Below are 13188 nucleotides of genomic sequence, written 5' to 3'. Positions count from 1 at the left end.
GGAGGAACTTCAAGTGGTACATATGGTTGAAGGTCCCCCTATGCTGAGCTTTCAATGAACTGAGGAAACCCAAGAGATTGACAGAGGTCCTGTGACAACTAAGCACTCCGTGAGACACTTCCTCAAAGGATAGCACCAAAAGCCATGGCAACCGTGCACCAAGTAGAACCTATTACGGAGTATCTCAAAAACTTGAGGAACGATCACCCAAAAAGAACAAACACATAAGCTCATATTTTGATACCTTACACCCAGAAAAGCCTAATCATCACGAATAGGGGTAATCCAACTCAGGAACCCACATCCATTCCGAGATACATTACAGGTCTTTCCTCCTTCCTTTCTTCACAAATTCAAATTCCTATTGGTACTTTACTTCAAGGAAGCGCGAGTTTATGGAAAGATTTGAAAGATTGGATGGAAGGATGACTTAGAGGAGAATGGAAGAACCAATGGAACTAGGGAGCTCTGACGAGACTGATGAGGACGAGATTCATAGAACTAAATGGAATCATCGGTGTTCCCATAGTCCAAGTAAACAAGTTAGGGCAATACTTTGAAGGAGATGAATTTAATGCAGTGTTGCCCTTAACCTTTGATAACCTTCAAGTCACCGCCATCCTAGGTGTCAGGGCTAGGAGAAATGGGGAGAACCTCCCATGGATGACAAAGCTTTACTCATGAAACTTGCTGATGGAGCCACGGCAAAGCCCATAGGTCTTTTATGGGATTTGCAAATAAAGATTCTCGAAAGTAACTTCTGTGGTGATGAACTTTCGCTAGAGCAGCCTGTTTCTTATGATTATATCCTAGGATATCCCTTCATGAGGGAAACCAAAATGATCCATGACTGGGACACGGATCATATCTACCTTTGAAAGCAATACCAAACACTAAAGGTCAACCTGTGCACTTGTAAGATCTATCCTATGAGTGGGAGGCCCTTCGCTAAGGATTTGGTAATGATGGCCAGATCCACAGTAGTTCACTTGTGATAAACATGCCATAAAACACTAGATGAAGAATGAGATAGTGTGGAATTTGCACCCCTCCAAGAGTCAGAAGACTATGAGAACTGGATGCATATCCTTGCTACCTTGGACATACTTCCAAAACGCATGGGTACTAGATTTGCCACAACTGTGAGACAAGCAAGAAATCACATTCCTCTACATGCTCAGCGCCACATGCATGCCCGATGCTCAAGCCATGAACCTGTGAGTGTCAGAGAGGAAAGACTATTACGGGGAAACCACCCCCGCAAAACACATAAACCCAATGGCTTCTCAAGAGAAGAGGCATACGTCTTCCTGATAGAGTCAGAAGAACATTGGATGAGGTACATGGAAGTTGTTAACACACATTCCTAGTTTTGCAAAGTATGGCAAAAGGGGCTCGACAAGTTTCCCATTCTGTGGGTAACACGGTAACCACAAAACTTGAAGAAACAACTAATTCCCAACCCGAACCACAAAAACTTTGCCGCTCTGCATGTAAAGCACAAAAAATAAAATTGGTACTAGCTGAAAAAGAAGCCAAAAGACTAATGGAGGAAGAAAGCGCTAAAGATGAGGAGACTAAATTTAGGGTTGACCAACATTTTGAGAAATAGGGCTTAGATTTTATCAAGCTAATAAGTCCTACTACCCATGGCACACATGCATGCTTCATCATAGTCACCACCACCACCGTTTATATGTTACCAAATGGGCCAAAGCAAGAGCTTCAAGGAAAGCAGATGCAATGGCAATGGCAATGGCAATGGCAATGGTTAAATTTCTTTATGAAAACTCAATACATGCTTTGGGTGGTGGATGCCCATATGAGTTGGTGAGTGATCAAGGTAAACACTTCATCAATGACATAATTAAACATCTCACTAGTACATTCATGATCGCACACCAAGAATCAACATCATATTATCCACAAGCCAATGGCCAAGCAGAAAGCACCAACAAGTCAGTGAGAGTGATTAAGGTAAACATTTCATCAATGATGGAATCAAACAACATTATATGCTTTAGATGCCCATTTGAGTTAGTGAGTGATCAAGGTAAACATTTCATGAATGACGTAATCAAACATCTCACTAGTACATTCATGATTGCACACAACATTATATGCTTTAGATGCCCATTTGAGTTAGTGAGTGATCAAGGTAAACATTTCATGAATGACGTAATCAAACATCTCACTAGTACATTCATGATTGCACACAACAAATCAAACATCTCACTAGTACATTCATGATTGCACACAACAAATCAACACCGTATTATCCACAAGCCAATGGCCAAGCGAAGAGCACCAACAAGGTCCTTATTTCAATCTTAATAACTAAGGCTGAGGCAAGACGCACTGATTGGGAGTCTAAGCTCACCGCATCTCTATGAGCCTATCACACCTCATAAAAGGTTGAAATTAGATGTACGCCCTTTAAGATGGTGTATGGACTACAGGTAGCAATGCCTTGGAAGTTCATGATTCCTAGCTTGAGAGTGGTTTTGTGACTAAGAAGCTTGATAATAATGGACTGACTCAATGGTTATACAAATTTTGAAATAACTCAAGGAGGAAAGATAACTTGCTGTGCAAAATATGCTAACTGAGAAAGACTATAGAAATTAGTGGTTCGACCAAAACCTCAAAGATAAAGAGATCAAGGTGGGAGATCTCTTATGTATGGGATCCACCATAATGAGAAGGAAACACTCAAATACACAGGAAAAGGACCATTTAAAGTTTGTGAAGTTATGCCACAAGGTACTATATGCATTGAGACTCTTGATAGAGTTGAAACCATTGGTTTCCTTAATGGTAGTAAATTTAAGAAATACAAAAGTTCTCTCACAGAAGATGCCTTGTGTGCTTCTATGACAAACTAGCTACCAAGGAATATGCTAAATTAAAAAAGATCCAAGTCCAAAAGGAAGAATGAGAGAGACAAATCAAACTTCAACAACGTTGGGAAGAAGAAAATATTAGACTTGTTGCATAAGCATATATTGGAGATATAGTAGATGACAAGGAGGATCATATTCCGCCTCTTAGGACTGATTAAATTACCTAAATCTTATGGCAAGGTTTTTTACAATGCAATGCTTAACACAATGCACAAGGAGGATCATATTAAGCCTCTCAGGACATCAATTAAATTACCTAGCCCTTATGGTAAGGTTTTCTACAATGCACTGCTTAACACAGGTGCTCTCTGCTACATGGAATCAATTAGGTAAACATCAACTTGAGAAAAAAAAACTCAAGAGTAGAGGGTATTAGCACCTAAAATACCAAGGTGCTTGGCTCTCTTAAAACTATTATACATGGTGATAATACGACCACTTGCGGGGTAACTTTTTGGTCATGCCTCCCGGAACCTTGAAAGAACTTGCCATCTTGGATGGACATGGATGAGCGCAGATCAATGTAGAGTTGAGTGAGCCACGGGGAGTGTTTTCATGGAAAACATTCCTCACTCCACACCTAATACGCTACAATAACTAGTACTTGAGTGCCATAAGGATGAAGCCTCACCATCGACTCAACCCAAGGCTACGTCCTTCACACCAACATCTATTGCCAACTTTGCATCCAAATCTTTCGCAAAGAAGAACCAAGTAAGGAAGCCACAACCCACCTTCTAATGGGTCCCAAATCTACTCAACATGCTTTACCAACACAACAATAACCAAAAGCTCGAAAGCTTAGGTAAAACTATCGCTACAATCAAGCTAAACCTAAAATTACTTCAAGGTGGATTCCCACTCATCTTCTTCAAGCTCAAGGCTTCCACCATGGCAGCAACTTAATTTTGGTTCCAAAGCATAATCTAGTCATTCCAAGCGATGCCAATGTACAAGCTTCGCTAATAGCTACCAACTCCAACAATTCAGAAGAAAACAAGGAAAAGCAGGTCATGATGGAATCTTTGCCATCCCTTCCTCAAAAAGTTTGGATTCCTAAAAACCTTTGAACATTGGACTCTACCTCAAGAAGGAGGGATACAGAGCATGATTGAGGAAGCCCAAGCGAGGGGGAGATCAACCTAGTGTGATGTTAAATCAGAGCTTGCTTATTCATTATGGTTATCTGATGAGCTTACTGATAAGATTATTTTATAGTTATAGTCAGTCACTAAATCTAGATTCTATGACATGAAGAACCCATACAGTGGTGGCGGCTAGGTGGACACGTAACCTCGATATAGACCAAATTCTTCGACTTACTCAGGTGTACCTTAACTTCAGCTTCAAATTTTTTCTTTACTTCACAAACTTACATTCATAGAATTAACACAATCACCTTATGATTGGAATGAACTGCTTTCAATTGTTATTGCCGTGCTTAGAGGAACTGTAAGGCCATATTATTTCTTAGACTTAGTAATATCCCTATTTAACCAAGACTAACCTTATAAAATCCCAATGGTCTGTGCCAAGTACTCCTAATTAACCTTAAGTGAACTTTAGGTGAGTTGTAAACTCTTATAGAAGAAACATGTATATTTACATATACTTTGACATAGCTCGATTGAGGCAACACGAGTAGAGGAAGAGGACTCACCAATTAAGGCATCTTCCTAGCTTCATGACCAACTAAGGTCAATTGCTTTTTGACCCCATGTCATGTTATGGATTATGGAAATTTTTGTGGTATGTTTTTCATGGATATTTATTTTTTATTATTTGCCACATGGTTAATGACTTACCGTTAGGTATTGGTAACACCATGTTAGGTAGATAGTCACTGGATATAATCTTATGCATGTTTTTTGATAGCAGATCAGTGGTGGCAGGATGATGGTTACAAATTTTTGGCATGCATATTGGATGCACATTTTGGCATCACTATGTTCATGAAGACATTATATTTATGCGACACTTTATGTAGTGGCTTGGTGATCGTCATCATCTTGTACATACAATGGGGACACACATATTTATTATGCACATCTTTTATAGGGATATATTTATTCAAATGATTTGTTTACACTTAGTAGATGGCCCACATTAATTCATGCATGACACTTTGCTAAAGTCAAGGCCCAAAGATAGTTCACATTACTTCGTGCATGACACTTTCCTAAAGTTTAGGGGAAAGACCCAAAATGGAGTGTAAAAGTAATTATTGGCTCACAAAATAATATATCAAAATACAATTGCTTGAAAGCGTGAGCCATCAAGCAAGTGGGGGGAGATTGTGCCCAATGTGCATCGTGCATCTTCTCTTCTTTCATGTTCATATGCAAGTTTATTTCTCAATAAGCTATGGTGTTTTGAGAGAGGTAGAGTGAGCTTTGTCCATTATTTTATTGAATTTATGCATGAGGACCACAACCCTCCTGCAACATTATAAGCACCCCTTCTTTTGAAAAAATCTTACCAATTTTTCTTTTTTTAAAATGAATAGAAGTTTTTTGTGTAAGCCCAGTAAAATCAAAACTTCTTCTATTAAACTCATACATACGCTATCTTATATACTCCTAGGCGAATCCCTCTAACCTTTTATTTATAATGCAATTATTTGAGTAATGTTAGAAGTAAAAATAAAGTAGTTACATTAATACACTTTTTTATTTTAATACTTCTAGCATATTTAAGTGAGTAATACTTAAAGCACAATTGAGTAACAGCCAAGGACTTGCAATTGAACTCATAAATAAAATAATCACCAAAATGGTTGAATAGGGTGGTTGTACAATAAGGTTTCTCACTTTGGGATCATGTCATGCAGATGGGACACCATTGAACAAGGTGGTGGTACAATAAGGGTTCTCACTTTGGGACTATGTCGTACAAATGGGACACCATTGAATAAGGTGGTTACACACTCGAGGGGGCGGGGGGGGTCACTCATAATGTAAGCATAGCACGTGGGTTCAACAGTTCTAAGGGGTTTTTTTAATCCCTTTTTTACACATTTTTTACATATAGAAGGGTACCATTTAAAGGGGGTATTTGCAAATTGAATAGAAAAAGGGTGTGTTTTATTCATGAAAAATTTACAGATAAGGGGTTTTTAAATTATGTCTTGAACGCATGTGATATAGAGAGTTTACATATAGTGAACCCCCCAAGGTTACACAATAAGGGTTCTCACTTTGGGATCATGTCGTGTAGATGGGACACCTTTGGCGTAGCGCAATCCAGTTATGCTTCCAATTGCATCACACCAAGTGGCAATCACTAGAGGCTCGAGAGGTAACTTGATCGAATTACCACTTCCACCGCCTGGGACACTATCCCAATGACCATGTAACTCGATGATCGAGTTACGTGGTGGTGGACATCCACAAGACACCAGCTCGATATTGTTATGTGGGGATATGATGTATGTTCTCTCAAGTTAGAAGGTGGACATCCATGTAACTCGATCGAGTTACACAAGACATCCATGTAGGTATCACATAAATTAATCGAGTTACACGGTGGACATCCACCATCATGGAACTCAATCGAGTTACGAGCTCCCTATGTGGATGTCCACTATGTAACTCGACCGAGTTACTTAACCCATGGCATTCATGCACATCACGCATGTATCCCAAAATTGTTCCATAGAATGCACAACTCAAAAAATTCCACGTTACGTGTGGATACCCATGTTGATGGACACGTTTCGATTTAATTCAAGGTATGTATTTAAAAAAACATGTAATTTCTATGTAACTCGATTGTGTTATGTAAATACTGACTAAGTTATGTAATTACTGACTAAATTAAAATGGAGAAAATTAAGTTATGTAATTACTGACTAAATTAAAATGGAGAAAATTTTGATATAGTATATATTTTTTAACTAAATAATTTTAAAATAATAATTATACTTTTTTAATAACTTATTTTTCAAATGAGGACTTAAAAGATATTTCTTTCAACTATAAAAAAAATATAATTCAATTTACATATGTGATTCATTTTAATAAACAATTAAAAATAAAATAATTAAAAACATACCTTTACATTATATATATATATATATATATATATTACATATAAATAGCTAATTGTTTTAAATTATTTTCTTTAATAATTTATGTGGGCATGATAATATTTATTTTAATTCATGTATATTTTATTTAAAAAATTAGAAATCATGAGAGTATTTTACATACATATGCATGGATTATCTATAAATTAAATATATATATTTTACATGCATGTGAAACTATGAATGGATGCACCCATGCATGGGGTGATGATGACATGGAAACTTGAGTTAATAATGTGGTAGCATGGATTGTTGTTGTGGCATACATGTGTATGACATGTGGCACCAACTCATGTCCACATGGTGGATGTTTTGATGTGACATAGGCTAATAATGTTTTGATGTTTTGATGTGACATAGGCTAATAATGTGGCAATTATAGTGAGGTGGCAACTCTCCCTCCTTGATGATGTGTCAATGCATGTGACATGGCATCAAATGAGGTGGCATGTGGAGATTAGTTTATCATTATTATTAATTTCATGTATTTAATTAGTTATAAGATCAAAGAGCTAGTCTATACGAAATCATGTTGCCTCAATGGGCGAGTCTACATATAAAGAGTGTGCTTCCTCAATCAGCAAGTCTGCACACACAAATAGGTATCTGTACACTGCCTCAATCGATGAGTCTATGCACATAGTGTATTGCCTCAATCGACGAGTCTGTACACACAAATGGATATATGTACACCACCTCAATCGGTGAGTCTGTGCACATAGCTAGAATCAAGGCGATAGTGAATGGTAAGCAGTAATCAGGGCACGATAGGCGGACAACGATGATTCAAGTATCCACTATGCTTCCTCAGCAGAACGATTCTTGTATTTAATCAAGTATTGATGATAAATACAAGAATCAACTATACGAGTGGTGGTCTGGTCATGGTCAAGGATAGATTTTGGGACTAAAATTTTTGAGTCTTCTTGTAAAAGAGGTGGGTCATCTAGAATAAGATAAAGTGGAAGAGTTCTCTTAAATGGGCATAGCAAACTGATATGGAAGGATTTGTGTATATGCCAGTGAGGTGGGATGTCCAATATAAAAGCATTATCATTAATTTTCTTGAGAATCCCATAAAAACATGGAGTGAGTTTAAGCTTGGGGTGCTTTTCAATGCTCTTAAGTTTATGTTTTTTGATTCTTAACCAAACGATGTCATTCTCTTGAAACTACATAGGTATTTGCTTCTTGTTTACTTGTTTTGTATGTATTTCATGAGCCTTTTGAATAGATTGAGTTACTTTAGCCTAAATTTGGGTATAGTCAGAGGCAAAATGGTATGCAGCTGGAACTTGTGTTTTTCGATTCTAGAAGTCAAAGCAAGTAACTTTTTACCGTAGACAACTTTGAAGGGTGCCTTTCCTGTGGCAAAGTGGGTGGTATTGTTATAAGAAAATTGAAAAAGTGTAAATCTGCATCCCAATTAGAAGTTTTTCAACGGTATAGGCCATCAAAAGATCCAGTGCTATTAGTAGCTTCGGTCTGGCCATTGCTTTCTAGGTGGAAAGTGGAACTAAAGTCCATAATAGAGCCTAAATTTGAAAACAAAGCTATCCAAAAATGATTGCAAAACTGCTAGTCTCTATGAAAAACAATTATTCTAGGAAAACCATGATGAGTGAAAACAGTTTTAATAAATATCTTTGCACAAGTGGAGTAGTCAATGTTTTCTGGCATGCCACAAAGTATGCTTGTTTGCTAAAACTATCTATTATGCGAGGAAGTAGTAGGTAATCTCGTAATGAAATCCATTGAAATTTCTTCCCATAGACCATTTGGAATTGGTAAAGGCACCAATAGTCCATATGGTTTTCCATGATGACGCTTGACACGTTGATAAACAATGCAATCAAAGACATATTTTGCAAAATCAATTTTCATGTCAGGCCAATAACAAAGTTTTTCACATGATGTCAAAGTAGAAAGTACACCACGATGCCCAACATAAGGTGGTTCATGTATTTCTTGCAAAACAATATGCCTAAATGGTGCAGTAATGCATAATCTTTTCTCAAAGAATAGAAAACTGTCAGCATATGAATAACTATAGAGAGGCAAATAGTTATTATGAACAAGTGAAATCCAATCATTTGAAAAATCAACATCATGGGCATAATTGTCATGTATAGAATCAAAAGATTCAGTATGAATAACAGAAATGTCAATATTAATTGATGGTCTATGGCTCAAAGCATCTGTAACAACATTAGCACAACCCAGTTGATATTGGATCATGGGGTGAAAACTTTGAATGAAGGAATCCCATTTAATATGACGGTCGAAGATCAAGGGCTGACTAAGTAGGTGTCTAATGCTTTTTTGGTCAATTGGTCAATCTTAATCAAGAATTCTGGACCCTTGAGGTAGTGTTTCTACATGTGAAGAGCATGCACAAGTTCCTTATCATAGGTGCTATAGTTGAATTTAGAGGGTTTTAGTTTATGAGTTTCAAAATGCTAAGGGATGGTCATCTTGCATCAAAACGGCTCCTATACTAGATTCACTAGTGATAGTGACAACTAGAAAAAATGGTCTAGTGAAGTCAGGTAATTGTAGGAGTGGGACATGAGCTAAGAGATATTTGAGACAGTCAAAGGACTTTTGTTGACTGTTCCCAATGAAAAACAGTTTTCTTTCAACAATAATGTCAATGGTAATGCAATGAGAGAAAAGTTTTGCACAAATTTTTTATAAAAGCCTTAAAGTCCTAGAACAGATCTTACATCAAGTACAATCTTGGGAGCTGGCCAGCCTCCTCTAATGGCTGCTATCTTTTTAGGGTTAACACGAATGCCATCAATGGAAACAATGTGCCTAAGATATTCAATTTCACTTTGAAAGAAAGAGCTTTTGTAAGGATTTGCATACAAATGGCTCTCTTTAAGAAGTTTAAAAACAATCCCCAAATGGTTTTCGTGTTCTTGTTCGGAGTGACTAAAAATAAGAATGTCATAAAAAAAGACAATCACAAAATCTTGATGGTTCAAAAAGATTCTATGCATCATGCAAACAAATGTGGCTGATGCAATTGTAAGGTCAAAGGGCATTCCTAGAAATTCATAGTGACCAAATTGAGTACGAAATGCAGTTTTATAAGTCTCAGTGGGGTTCATATGCACTTGATGATAACTGGATTTTAAATCTATCTTGCTAAAAACACAATAACCTTTCAATTTGTCAAGCAAATCATATACTCTAGGAATAGGATAACGATTTTGACAATCACTTTATTTAATACATGGTTATTGACACACATGCGATAAGTCTTATTCTTCTTTTGAACTAATAAGATTGGTACTCCAAATGGTGAACTACTAGGTCGTATCAATCCATTATCTAATAATTCCTTAATTTGGCATTGAACTTCTTACTGTTGCAAAGGTTTTTGTCTATAAGGTGCACGATGTGGTGTGGCTGAATTCCTAGCAAGAGCTCTATTTTATGGTTCTTGGGCTGAGAAGGAGGTAAGTGAGGGGGATAGTCACTTAACAAAACAATCATAAAAAGAATCAAGAAAGTTTTATTGATGTGGGGTGAGTGTTTGATTTACTTATCTACCTCAGTCACATAAATCATGTATGCTTTGTGCTCTTTTTGTTTGTATATGTATAATCAATGGAAAAAGTCAAAGTGAAGAGTCACTAGAAAGAGATATCAATGTGCCATTATGTGTGAATTGCACATTATGAGTGTTGTAATCAATGTTAGGATTGTGTTGATGCCGGAACAACATTCCTAAAATGATGTCCGTGGAATGTAAAGGAGCAATCAAGAAATCACGATGCTCTTTATTTGACCCAATTTGACTTTCAAGATTTTTAATTTCACGAGTGCCATTGTAATGAGTTCCTTGAAATGTAAATTTTACTTCCTTACAAGATTTTCTGAAATAAAATCATGCAAACTCCCGTCATCATGCAAAACACAAACTTGATGACCATCGATAGAACCTAGCATACGTAATAATGAATATAGATTGAGGAATACCTGGATGGTTGTTTGATTCTTGATTAACCTCACCATGAAGAGTGTCCTTCATCCATTCTAGAATGGTGTCATCATCAACCTCACGAGCTTCTTCTTTGATGTAGTGGACCGTGGGCTGGTTGGTTTCTTTGGAGGTGGTAACTTGGCGAAGTAATTTGCCGCAATATGGCTCGGCTTTAGGAAATAATGAAAAGTAAGAGTAGGTTTAGGTGCTTTTGATGAGACATTATGAGAGCTATTGTGACTAGGCTTGGGGTTCGAATTTAGAAAATTTGGCTTTGAAGTTGCCCCATTAAATACATTTGTAGGAGGAAATGTGGGTTTCCATGAGTGTTAAACATTGTTAGTGCGATTTGACAAATCGTTTAAATGGACGATTATTTCCCACAAAAGATGATTGTCGATTTGTTGGACTAGGCCTTTGCATAGGCCTAACAAACATGCTGGTGGAGCGAAGCTTCTTCTCTGCATCATGAGCAAGAGAAATAGCATCATAGAGAGAATAAGGTTAGAACATAGTCACCTCTGCTTTGCAAGCCTTCTTTAAGACTATCCTCATACTATTTTTACAAACTGTCATCATGCACATCTTCTAGCATGTGAAGATATAATGTTAAATTGCCAAAAACGCTCGGTGTATTGTGACACATTGTCACGATCATTTCAAGAGAATTTGCACCATGCACAACATGCCTACAAATGAAATTGAGGTTGAAGGAAAGACTCTTTGACTTTGTCTTGGAACTCAAGCTAAGTGGTTGGCTTGTTTCAGCATCATTGTGGAGTACATTCCACCATAAAGATGCTTTATCAACCATGTGATTAGTGGCACATTTAATTTTGTCTCTTTCGGAGAAGTTTTCATCAGCAAAGTAATCATCATTAAATTGACTTAACCATGAAAGAACAATGTGGCCATCCTTTATACCATCAAATTTTGTAAAAGTGAAAGAGCGACGACTTATCTTTGATTCCTTGTGTGTGCCTTGGGCTTCAAGAACTACTTTGAGAATCTTGGTGAGATGATCATCTTCTAGAGAATCATTGGTCCGTGCACACTTCTCATGCTCCAATAAGGATTCCATGTGCATGCGGCGTTGTTGCTCTTCTTAGAGTTGATCTTGGATCAAAGAAAGTTTTGATCGAGTGTGGGCTCAAGAAGTGGAGAATTGGTGAAGCCATGGCATTGTCCATATGCAAATCATCATACGAAGAAGAGTTCATTTTGAATTTGAAAAATTGGTTACCTTATTTGCACAATTCAAATCACGATCGGGTTGAGAAAAGAGATGTTGAGTATTGAATGTGGGAAGAGGATCACCTTGCTTTGATTAGATAAAGGACGAGATATAATACTTCCATGACCAATTTGCTTCAATTTGTTGCTTTGCACTACAAAAAAAAGATTCGAAGGCATTGTTAATGAAGAAAGAGGGTTGATTTGAGAGGGAAATTGTTGATGGAAAGGCTAGCATTCACAAGCACACTGGTTATGAAGCTTGCAAATCACTTTGCACATGAATTAACAATGATTTTTTTATTACGATTTAAAATAAAATAGGAGTGTAGTAGCTCAAAACGACTGGATCAATGAGATGAAGAGAGGGGAATTTACAGAGGTGAATTTGGAGGTGCGATGTGGATTTTAGAAGTAAAATAGTATAATTTGGGGATAAATTTTGGGGGGAGGTGGGCTTATGAAAAAGTGGGACGGTAAATGAGGAGAGGGAAGAAGGAAAAGGACAAATCCCATAAGCCAAAACATGGGGAGTGGAAAGAGGGATATATATATATATATATATAGTGTGTTGGTTTCATTTCCATGTATCCAAGAGGTGAAAGAGAAGAGAGAGAGCTTGTGGGATTTACTCACTTGCTCCTACTAATGACCTTGATCCTCTACAGGGCCTTGGGTCCTTTGTGGGTATGTGCTAGGATGTACCTGGCTACCGTTGGGTGTGCCCGATTTTGCAGGCTTGGCTAGCGCCCACCTCATCATGGCTCTACGATGCTTCTTTGTGCAACATGTGGCACGCTTATCGAGGACTTTTTTTGCCCAATGATAGGTGACACAATTGCCAAGGACTGGTCACTGCAGCACTTTTAGATGTGGGCCTGGCTCTAGTACCATTGTTGTAGGAGGGTTGTGGTCCTCATGCTCAAATTCAATAAAATAATGGACAAAGCTCAGTCCACCTCACTCCACTT

This window comes from Cibotium barometz, chromosome 10, assembly GCF_041138505.1.
Source record: "Cibotium barometz isolate CiBa-2024 chromosome 10, ASM4113850v1, whole genome shotgun sequence".
Classification (NCBI taxonomy): domain Eukaryota; kingdom Viridiplantae; phylum Streptophyta; class Polypodiopsida; order Cyatheales; family Cibotiaceae; genus Cibotium; species Cibotium barometz.
This window is presented reverse-complemented; position numbering follows the sequence as displayed.